Genomic DNA, 12,993 nt, shown 5'->3' on the forward strand with positions numbered 1-12,993 from the left:
CGGACGCACGCGTTATGAACACGCTACAGTTTCTGGGCGGAATCAATCCTGAGATCACTGAACAAAACGTCGCAATAATCGAAGTGAGGTAGAATGAGGTCTGTACCAGCGTCTGTTTTAATTTAGATGGATAATGATACAATCTTTTTAGTGAATGGAGAATAGAGAATGCCTTCTTACATGTATATTTAATATGCGTATCCCAGCTAAGATTAGATTCGAAATGCACTCCGAGATTTTTTACGGTAGAGCTAAACGGGATGATTGTTTTATTCAGTTTCACAGGTGGAATATTCAGGTCGTTGACTTCAGGAATTAATCTACGGTTCGCGAACAGAATAGCCTGTGATTTACATGCGTTTAGGTTAAGCCCAAACTGTTGAGACCAGGAAGAGATGGAATCAAGATCTTCATTAAGACTATTAATCCTATCATTTAGTGCATCAGAACGCGCTGAAATATACAATTGAACGTCGTTTGCATATATTTGATATCTGCAGTGCTTAAATGCTTTAGAAATTCCATTTATGTAAATAGAGAAGAGCAAGGGGCCTAATACTGATCCCTGAGGAACTCCTGTATCTACAGTACGCCAGGATGAGAAACGATTATTAGATATGACAGGCTGCTGGCGGCCAGTAAGGTAGGAGTACATCCAGGTGATAGCACTATCAGAAAGGTGTAGCATTTGTAGTTTAGTCAATAGTAGATCGAAGTCAACAGAATCAAAGGCTTTGCTATAGTCCAATAAAACTAGTACAGTAGCCTGTCGTTTATCCATGGCTGTGCGTATGTCCTCAGTAACATTCAACAAAGCAGTAGAAGTGCTATGGCCATTTCTACAACAATTAATTTAATATGCCGAAATAATAATAAATCTATTAATATTTGGATATATTGATAACCACCGGTCATTATACAGATCATTATTATCTTAATCAGAGATTATATGAACGACAAGAGCGAAGAAAATGGAACTTATATTTTTCGTCGCTTTTATCGTGTAACTTCGCTTTTATCATTACTCCAATATGCACACTTCAATGACAATGCATACTTCAATTCTCTCTGATATAGCAGCACTGCTTCTTTTATCGTTTATCGTCGCTCCAACTCGTACGTACCCTTAGGGTAAGTACATGTTGGAGCAACGAGAAAAGATACTAGTGCAGACACTAGCGAAGCATTGATTCCATGATAGAATCAGGTTTTCATGTTGGAGCAACGACAACAGCGAAATCCGACCAAAGAATATGTACCAGAGAGTGCATTTCTTAATATTTCGACGTTCTCCATTAGAGGGCAGTGTTATCGGCATTGCAATTTTGCTGTATTTTCTGTCCTTACACAATGTTTATAATCTTTCAACATGTACGACTCCGAAGAGGAGATTTTACTTCAAAGTCCTTCGGTAAACTTGTTTATGGTGCAGAACTTAAAACAAAGGAGGTATTCTGCTCATCTACTAAATGTAAAAATAAGTATATGTGGTGAATTTCACCATTTGTACACGGACTTATGGGAAAAGCCAGACAAATTTTTCCAATACATGAAAATGAGTGTAGAATCTTTCGATTACATTTGTGAGAATACAAACGACTTATTGTCAAAATAGTGGAGGAATTGTCATGGAAAACCAATACAAACAGAAGAACGCATTATGCTAACTATAAGGTATTATCCTTGCACAATTTTTATTTCCAATTACGGTACAGTATATCGTTTAATTAGTCAGTCCCACTTTAATTAGATGGCTCTTTAATCCCTTGTAAAAGTTATATCAACTGAAATTAAGTTTCTCGTCAGGAGAAAGAGACCTTACATGAGGCAACAGACTTTTAAAAAAGTTGAGATCCTCGTCATCTTGCATTTCCACTTTCGCGGCTTTATTTTGGAAATAACGCAGCTTTTCTGTTTCATTATTGATTATCTCCCTTGCAAAATCCTGTGTGCAAGTAGACTGCCCCTTGCGTCTTGTACTGCTTGTTGTCACCGCAGATGAGTGTGACGGAGTACTGTCCCTCCACCACTCCAGTCTCTTCAAAATCCAAACTGACGGTTTCAAGACTCTCATTCGCCAGAAAGGCCCCTGTAGGGGCAGGGAAGTTTCCACTGCTTTCCCGTGGTTGAAACTGACATTTCAAAAACAACAAACTCTCATACAATGGCCGAGTAGTTTGAGGATGTTGTTTCTCGCATTCGTCACCAGACCTTTTCTCTGGAATGGAGGCTATCACTTTCCTAAATTTGTCCCGTAGAGCCTTCCACTTATTTCTGACAGCTTCTCCTAAGTATAAATGAAAATTTTCATTACATTTAATATGCAATAAATTGAGTGTTATATATGAAATGTAATTTAATTTTATTTATTTTACAGATATTTATCTACTGGGATGTCTTTTAGAAGTTTAGCATTCTCATTTCGAATAGGGACATCAACAGTCTCCAAAATAATCAAAGAAGTGGTAAAGGTTTTATGGTCAACATTCCAACCACTACATATGCAAATTCCGACCAAATAAGATTGTTTGAAAATTGCAGATAAATACTACAATTTTTGGAACTTTCTCCATTGTCTAGGGGCTACTGATTCTAAACATATTCGAATAAACAGTCCAAAGTGCTCAGGATCAATGTACTATAACTATAAGAATTTTTTCTTAATCGTGCTGCAGGCAGTAAAAGATGCAAATTACAAGTTTATTAAACTGAAGTTGGGGGATATGGGAAACAAAGCAATGGAGGGACATTCAGAGCTTCTTCCATATATCACATGCTTTCCAACAAGACACTTCAAGTTCCAGAAGACAATGTACTTCCAAACACAGATATCATTATGCCGTATGTTCTTGTTGTTTATTAAGAGATTTGATGAAACCATACAGTAGACAACAACTGGACCCAGAAACTGAATATTTCAATTCCCGCCTTTCAAGTGCACGCAGAACAGTTGAATGTGCATTCGGAGTCATATACCAACGAGTTAGAAAGAGTTTCTAACTCGTTGTCATATACAGTAAATGGAGGTTATTGGCAAAAGCTATTGAGACCGATGTCAAGTCAGCCGGCGACATTGTGAAGGCGATTTGTATTGTACATAATATTATAATTGACAAGGAGGGGGTGGATCACCATTTAAACGATATTACTATGTTCCCAAGACAACATTGGGAACCACTTCCTTGTGGCAGACCTAATATCAATGCACAGCATTTACGAGAAGCTTTGAAACTATATGTTTGTCGGCATACTGTTAACAATATTACCATCTGATCTAGGATTTTCTAATTTATAGTCCTGTATGATCTCAAGTTAGCGTTGCCAACACCTCCGTTTTTGGCAGTAATTTTCAATAGTCTCCCGGCTCCCGTATTTTCTTCTTTTTGAGCATTGTCTTCCCTTATTTCTTTTTTCGTAATGTAGAAGCTTTATTTCAAACATTTAATTTTACCGAGAATCATAATGATTTAGGTACATGATGAATTTTGTTGTTCCAGAGATGCATTAAAATGTGAAGGCTCTATAGAAGGTAAATGCTTGGAATTTGGAAAAACTGGTAGTTGTGCTGAGATATATATATATATATATATGTTTTCTCGTCGACCTGGTTGGCAAGTTGGTATAGCGCTGGCCTTCTATGCCCAAGGTTGCGGGTTCGATCCCGGTTCAGGTCGATGGCATTTAAGTGTGGTTAAATGTGACAGGCTCATGTCAGTAGATTTACTGGCATGTAAAAGAACTCCTGCGGGACAAAATTCCGGCACATCCGGCGACGCTGATATAACCACTGCAGTTGCGAGCGTCGTTAAATAAAACATAACATTTTTTAACATGATGTTTTCTCGCTTGAACAATAAGTGGACAGATGTTTGAAACAGGAGCCCGACACATCTAATCAAGTGAGAATCGCAAATCGCACTCAACTTCAATTATTCATGGCGAGAATGTTTTCAATTTGTAAAAAATAAAAAAAAAAGATTACGCGAGGGAAAAATTGTCTTGAAATAGTCTTAATTTAAGCTTAACTAGTGTTGAATAATGTTGTTATTGTTTTTTTCTTAATTGAACTGAATAATTTGTCAATTTTTACGTGCAATTCTGTAGATTCCTGTCTCCCGTATTTTCTCCAAAAAAAGTTGGCAACCCTATCTCAGATAATATTATGCGGTATGTTATCATGCATCCCAAGAGCACTAAATAATAATTTCTATTGTTTATATAATCATATAAAGATTGTAAAGCAAATTATAGGCTATATTATCTTCAGTAAAAAACCATGTTATGATAAGTTTAAGGTTATCTCAATAAAATTAAATTGTATTACATGTAGAATTCATTTCAACTGCCACTTCATCCCATAGTTTATCAAGGACAAATCTATTTTGGTGAGATTTATTACGTTGATCCCATAAAGGTTCTCGAATAAATACACAGCTAATAATTTTGTCATTGTCCATCTTGATTATAATGAATTAATAAATTAATAACATTGACATGTGATTACATACGAACCAATGAAAATCGTACGATCGATATACTATCGATTTATATCTGTGATAAGAGCGAAGAAAATGGGTTTGGTAGTTTTCGTTTCTTTTATCGTTTATCGTCACTGTTATCGTTCTTCCAACTTGAACCCCTCCATTAAGGTTACATGCTCAATTATCTTTGATACAGCAGCGTTGTTTCTAGTATCGTCTATCGTTGCTCCAACATGTACGTACCCTTAGAAAGTCGCAATCAATATAGAGGCACTGACTTGCTTCATGATTTACGTCGAATGGAATCGGGACAGTTTCACAACTTCTGTCGCATTTCAGAAACTGACTTCGAAATATTACTGTGCAAAATAGGGCCAAAAATTTCCAGGAAAGACACAGGCTGGCGAGAAGCAATATCTATTCAGGAAAGGCTAGCATTAACACTTCGATATCTCGCTACAGGAGATTCGTATACAAGTTTAATGTATTTATTCAAAGTGTCGAAACTGTTGATTACCAGGATTGTTCCAGAAATATGTACAGCTATAATTGAGGAACTGAAAGATTTTATTAAGTTACGACTGCAAGACAGGGGAAAGTTTCAATATACGGATACCTCACTGACAATAATTATCTTAAAATACTAAAAAGATAGATTTCTCTGTGTTTGTTGAATGCACGTCATGCTTACGAAAAGGCACTTTTCGGTTCCAATGAATTATTTTGTGTGCACAAGGTTGGAACTTTGTTTTTTCTGGGCGTGAATTTGTCCAAAGGGAATGACATATGTTTATACGCGAACCAAGTTGCCTCGTACACTTCATAACTCCCCATTCCAGATCTTTTTATGGACTTCTATCTTTCCCTCCGGAATGATGTCAGTAGGAACTAGAGACTCAATTTTATTTTTTACTTCTGCTCCTTACAATAAACAACAAATATATATCCACTGGAAATAAATAAACAAAAATAATTTTCATTTTTTTTTATTTTAGTAGGTTATTTTACGACGCTTTATCAACATCTTACGTTATTTAGCGTCTGAATGAGATGAAGGTGATAACGCCGGTGAAATGAGTCCGGGGTCCAACACCGAAAGTTACCCAGCATTTACTCATATTGGGTTGAGGGAAAACCCCGGAAAAAACCTCAACCAGGTAACTTGCCCCGACCGGGAATCGAACCCGGGCCACCTGGTTTCGCGGCTAGACGCGCTAACCGTTACTCCACAGGTGTGGACTAATTTTAAAAATTTGCAAGTGTTTGACTCGTCTACCTTGCAGCTAAACATCATTCCAATAGCTTCCCAAACGTCATGTTTTCTTACTTTACTGTGTGGTAAGTAGAATGCTTGGGATTCCATAAAGTTTCCTGCTCCTTATATGCATTAATAAGATTTATAACAGCATCTTCCGTCCACTTTCGACATCTTGTTGGTGAAATTGAACTAAGCGCTGCGTTCTGCTACGAACTACAACTACTGGCAAATCCCGTCCACAACGAATACCAACTTTCTTTGATGTACCGACCAGTGATCTCAACATTGAGCTCAATGGTACCGACAAGCGACGGATTACTTCCGAAGGCAAACCAAACGACGTACACACGTTCCGATTTCAATCAGCGAATCCATTCGTTTGTCATTCGTTCGTTGTTCGTTCGCTAAGTGTGTACGCACCTTTAGAAGAACTGAAAATGAATCTAAGGAGAGGAATTGCAGCAATTTCAGAAGACAAACTAACAGGCATGGATACAACGGGGATCCAGGGGACTGTTATTTCAAAGACTTCTTTATTTAGAATGTGACTAAGCACTATTTTTTAATTCATACTTCTTACATTATTTCTTCGCTCTCTAAACTTCATATTATTTTGCTAGTTCGCTTTCGCATACAAACTCCCTTTCCAGCTCGCAGTGAATAGACCAGGTAGGTAGTTGCATTCCTTAGGGGTCGTTGCCACAGGGTTTAACAATATCTCAGACTTTGGAATGCAAATCTAATGGTATCTACCCTACCACGCAGTATCTACACTTGCTACCACGATCTTTGTTATCGTACTTCACAATAGCGTTAACCACTACATCAGTAACCAATAAGCGTACAGAGAAAGAACAATTCTGAACAAAGTTCATACGACAAGCGGTGATCTACTACACCTATTTTAAGTGTGTCTCAGAAGAAATATTCTTAATTGAATTTTAAGGATGCGCAAAATATTTAAGGGGACACTCAACTATATTTTGGAACTTTTTTCCTATTTGACCAATCTTTTTCAAATTTGGCGAAAAAGTTTAATATACACATGGAAAGTAACATGCAAAATCTCAGCTCATTAGATCCAATACTTTTCAAAATAAAAAATATTTCAATTTTTAATCAATCATTTTTTGAAATATCACTTTTAATTATCATTTTTTATTTCTTGGCTTTGTGCATTTGACTGTGACTTCTCAGTGAATAGGGGAAGAATTCTGCTTATTGATTTAGTTCTGTCACGTAAATTAGTGTAGAAATTTAATTTTTCGTTTCTATGACACTTTTTCTCCAATTTTTAAGTTGAGTGTCCCCTTAGTATGTACGAAAACTTTAAATCAGTCAAAGAAATTTTATCTTAAGAGACATTACTCCATATATCATAGCCAGCAATATTGTGATTAGCTGAATAGGAATTGAAATAAATAAATAAATAAACACTGATACAAAAAGATGTTTAAATTAGCTTAAAATAACTCTTAGGGAGAACATTCGTTCACAGCGAACATGAGTAAAATTACACTACAAAAGAAGTGAAACTAAGAAGACTGCTGCTCCTAATGCTGCTATTGTTACTACTACTACTACTATTACTACTACCACTACCACCACTACCGCTACTACAACCACTACACTACCATTACAGGCTGGTCCACAATAAGCCGGGAATGGAAACGCAACGAGAACGAGAATGGAAATATTAAAATAAATGTTTTAAAATTAATTATTGTGAATGCTCACATTTAAATGAATTTATTTTAACAATGTTTCCATTCTCGTTTTTGTTGTCGTTTCCGTTCCCGGTTTATTGTGAACCAGCCTTACAAAACTACTGCTGCTGCTGCTATTGCTATTATTATTATTATTATTATTATTATTATTATTATTATTATTATCACTGTCATCATCACCTCTCAGCGTATTACATTTTAAATATATTTTGATTTTTATAGCAGGCCTGCAGGCGTGCACTAAGTTTGCGCTCTCCGAGTCGGATCACAGCTCGCGAGCGGAATGCAGATATTGGCTGCGCTCTGTAGGTTATAAGGGTGGACTGGAAGAAGGCGTGATCTCGTAAAAAATGTACACAAAAGAAGTACTAGTACGAGTGTTCATGAAATGAATTCTCGTTCAGTGTTTACAAAACTGTCTAGGACTATTATTAATTAATAAAGAAATATTTATTTTATAGAAATACGAGTAATATACTGTTACTTAAATATACAGTATCATTTTATTATATTTTAATTTATCAATATATCAAAACGGGGTTTTATGCTGTTGACAGCTAAAAGGAACAGTACTGATCGTAATGAAACGTCAGTTACAGATGTTCGATGCCTGCCTTTATTAAAGTTGATAATAGAAAACAGTTGCTCACAAATATAAATGTTGTGTCAAACATACTGTATTCCAACCACGAGAAAGTCTCAGGGGAATGAGACGCAGCGGGGCAATGCCATGAATGAATGTTGATGTCATAAGATGTCATAAGTTCACACACGTGGGTACACGGATCTCCATTGGCTAACTCTCAAAGCACAAACGATAACACTGATACACACATATTTATACTACCCTTGTTACAAAATTAGATCATGGTTAATTTCTTGGTCTTTTAATCCCTCCATACAGGAAATAACACATGCAGGAGAGTGCATGTTTTTTAAACTGACGTTATAACGGTAATATTATCTATCTACTTCGCTCCTATAGATGACGCAATAGTAAGCACATTCCTTTGACGGTTAATGTCCTGGTTGGAGAAGAGTAGTAATCATTTTCACAGCCAGCCTGTGTAGTCGTGGATATTATTGCTGAGGTTTAGTCTTGAAAAACTCAACTAGGCTAGTAGTATTATTCAAACGGGCTTTAATCCTTAGATCACACTGGAGATCAATAAGTTCAAGGTGTAAATCGTGTGACACTGTTTCAACTAGTGTTAAAGGAATTTGTTACGATAACTTTAAACTTCTTTCCAATTAAAACACGATCTTGTAACCTAGAATTAAATTCATTTCGAATTTCAATCAATATTTGCACATCATTTTTTATCATGACTTCACCACAAGCAGTTTCTATCGTTGGAAATTGTGCCATATTCCTTCCCGAAACTGACTTACGAAAAGTGTAAGTATACGACTGAAATCCCGTAATTTATTCAACATATCAACAATGAGCTGGCCTTTTCCCTGAAGAGAGATATTTAAATTGTTGAAGATTAATAAATTCTAACGTACCCTACCTCATGCAATAATGCAACTCTCTACTCCTGAACCTTATACTGCGATCTTCACTAACAAAACAAACGTATCTGTATGTGTGGACTAGTAATGACGCATTATATTATGTTTTCCTCTTTCTTTCAAACCTTTGTAGCAGATAAGTATTGACTCCAGCTGCTGTGAAAACATAAGCATTTTCCCATGCAATATTGAAAAAATTTCCTTGTTGATCACTTTTCCGTCTTTTAGATTCCTCCATTATGTGGCCGTAGATAGGCAAAGTGAAATAGCTACTGATAATACACACTACATCAGACACCTGCGTGGACTATACTCTACCTACTGCAGGCCTACGTCATTCTGACGTATCTTTCCGGCGAGCTGTTTGACGACTCTCCCGCTCCCAAGGAACGGCCGCACTCAATGAGTGCCGTTTGTGCAGGCCTGTTTCAGAGAGACACCGAGGAACAGATAAACAGCAAGCCAGCTCATCGGATGTTATCGAATTTCTTTACATTTAGCAAGACTTCTCAAAATGTTGATGAATGAGATATCATTAACGAACGCTTAATAATGTCTGCAGAAGAATTTTGCCCTAACCTAATGAAAATATATCATTTCGTTTCCATGTCACACAGTACTCTGTGACGTAGAAATATGTATTGCTAAAGAAATATAAAAGTTGGTTTCTGAGCAGATATGGGCTTGGAATTTATCATAATACCATTTTATTAAGAATTTGGTATTCAAAACCGTCACTGGTTTGATCACATTTGTTAATTAGTGATAATCAAAGGACGGATCAGAGTGACTGTTCTTACAAGTTTACTCACCATAGTCTGTTTATGTTGAAGCAGAGACGGTGACTGCAGAAGTACACAACGGGCGCGTACCTGCAATGTCCGTACAGTTGTATCAAAAGAATGCGTACACTGTACTGTACATGACGGCTGTGAATTTGTACTCCGTTATAAAACACTACTTGTACTTACGTGTAAAGTGAATACTACATAGTCTGTGCATTGCAGTGGACAATACTGTACATGCAGAGATTGTCGAAAGTGAACGTTTCTGCGTATCTTACTTAAACAAAAATTATATCGTGATAAACTCCCTTCGACATCGCAAGACGTAATAGGTGCATACGAATAATATACTAACTTATATCAATATCTGATATATTTCTTTCACGTTTTGATCTGGAGGGCTCTGTTTGTTTTTGCAGCAACACATCTCGCACACTACACATGACTGAAAAATCGTTATTTTTTTTTTTTGCTAACACATTCTAAAGTTTCTCGTTCTCTTTTTTCGTAACTTCTCCGGCTTTGGTTTCCTTACGTTTTACAGATATTTCTTCCACTGTTTATAGTTTTTGGCATGTGTAAATCATATGTTTGTAACAACGTTATGGCTTTCGGTAAGTGACAAAAGTTCTTCTGTATGAAATCTAAACTAAAGATCGACTGAAATTAGGGATTTTGCTATTTTAATTGCATGTGCCTCTGTAGAATCTAAACTATTGATCACTTTCACAATTTGAACATAATATGTGGCATAATAGAAGACAGCGTCCAGCCAACTACCCCATCTTGTTATTATGGGGTTTGGTGCAAGGGGAACCCCGGGAGCGATTTCCTTGAATTTTTGTATTCGGGAAGGTGTTTTCGGAAACATTTTCTTAACATTACCTATAAAGCTATCGACGTCACTGTAAGAATAGTGAATTACTTCCGCCACCCTATGGAGTCCATGTGCTAATCAAGCTAGGTGAACCAACTTAGAATACATTATTTTTGTGTCCTTGGCCGTCTTTATCATGTAGGGATCAGCATCTGTGCTTAAAGAAATAGGCTACATTATTATACCTGATACCATTAGGCCACAAAATATCCATGGCATTAGAAAATACGGTTGCCATTGTTGTGTGGTTCACCTTTTATATCGTCTCACACGTTAGTAAATATTTCTTTCCAGTAGGCCACTACTATGAGTAGTTCATCGGATAGTCGTATTCCCACGTAATAACTTCGCATTTACTTTTACTAGGAGTAGCATACGCCACATGTTTGCGAAGAGGAACATGATGTTCCTACTACGTACTGTATAATTCTTTACCCACTGTCTGTACCTAGGGAACACGTGCCGAGACATTCTGCTCTCTGCATCAGTAACGTGAAGCCACGGAACCTGGTCACACTGATCCTCCCTCTGGTGATAATATTTTAGTTTATATATTGTATTACTCCTTGAACTTTAGAACACTGAGTTTCATAAAATTCTACAATGCACGTCATCGATACGACGCGCTTGCTTCCGGGAATGGAACTGTGGACTCACCCAGCTAGCGGGGCAAGAGCACGCTCGTACGGGTCTACCTTATACAGGGACATCATTTTATTTTTACCAATATTTTTAATATTAACCTGGCTATACCTTTGGATCAACGCCGTTGTCTACCCCCTTCCACGACTGGAGTTCGATGATACTGGAGTAATATACAAACAAATCACTTTACTAGGTATAGGAGGGAAGAAAAGTAGTTCATACATTTACGTAAACTAGGAAATATCACGCTTTTGTGTTTGATCATTTTCATTAGGTTTTTGTTTAATCAAAATACAGTATAGGCCTAGTATTAACAGTGAGAGTTTTTACTCATGAACTGAACTGTCCTTATGGACGTATTCATTATGCAGTGTATATTATACTGTCTACAGCACATTAGCGTACAATACAGAGAATGAAGTTAAATTGAAAAATAATCATAATATGGATATCTAAACACATTTTTGAAAATGGTGGCCGTTCATTTCGATACAGGCTTCAGTTGTAATGTGCATATTATCGCACTATAGACTATTGTACCTAATCCCAATTACCAGTTTCGTCGTTCGTAACTAGTAACCCATGTTGAAATAATTCTGTACCTACTCTATAAAAGAGTACATTACGTACTGTAAATTCAATCTTCACTTCTGCCCGATCCGAAAAGATAAAATTACTCAGACATACTATCTACTGTCCGTCCAAGTGGTTATGTTGTAGGGTCGTAGAAAGGGAGGAAATCACGTGACATTTAATTACTTAACGAGGCCCTTTTATTTATGTTATTTTAAACAGTTGTATAATATTACGTAGACGTCCAATTCTTAACAGAAATTAATGTTCTCAGAAAAGAGCTAAGACAGCCTACCCACTAGCTGGCGAATAAAAGCTGGTGGGGGAAACCAGGGTACGACGTAGGCAAATGGACGACAGTACCTGTGCGAAAATGATTCAATATTAAATCTCTTTCGTCACTGGAAAACGCGAACATATTTTTGGAACGTACTGTTTACTATGACCGTGCGTAACTGTATATGCGGTCTTGGGTCTGTGTGGAGGACGGTTGAACTTCATTAGTAGAAGGGGTGAGAGTGAAGTATATTCAAAAACTCAGGTACAATAAAAATTGAAATAAAAATAAAATGATGTCCCTGTACAATCCGTTAATCAGCAATGCTTCCCTTCAGGCCTACTCGTATCGGTCCGATACATAACTGTCTGTGCCAGAGAATATGGAGTGGGGCGTCAAGGGTTGGTCTGCAATACCTCAATTGAGTTATAACGCCCAGGCCTGATTTAGCGTAACCTAATGGTACGTGTAAGAAGTAACTATGGTCCGACCCAGGATTCTGTGGAGTAAAAAGACGAAACAAGACCTCTGCGCATGTGGTATGAGGGAGGGCTAGGGCCAATGACTGCTCTGGGGGAGATGTTGGTTGAACGAAGCGAGCAATCGCTCACAGGAGGGAATACTTTCTATCTGACCTCTACTCTACCTTCTACCTAAAGAATCTTATCCCTTATCAGACTCGAGCTGATGCTGCCTGCAATACAATTCGGCACAGATAAACTTGCCCCCATATGCGCGAAGTTGCTCCACAGATTCCTGGAGTCCACACTTGTAGAGTAACGGTTAGCGCGTCTGGACGCGAAACCAGGTGCTCGGGTTGGATTCCCGTTCGGGGCAAGTTACCTGTTGAGGTTT

The sequence above is a fragment of the Periplaneta americana genome, chromosome 14 (assembly GCF_040183065.1).
Source record: "Periplaneta americana isolate PAMFEO1 chromosome 14, P.americana_PAMFEO1_priV1, whole genome shotgun sequence".
In the NCBI taxonomy this organism is placed as follows: domain Eukaryota; kingdom Metazoa; phylum Arthropoda; class Insecta; order Blattodea; family Blattidae; genus Periplaneta; species Periplaneta americana.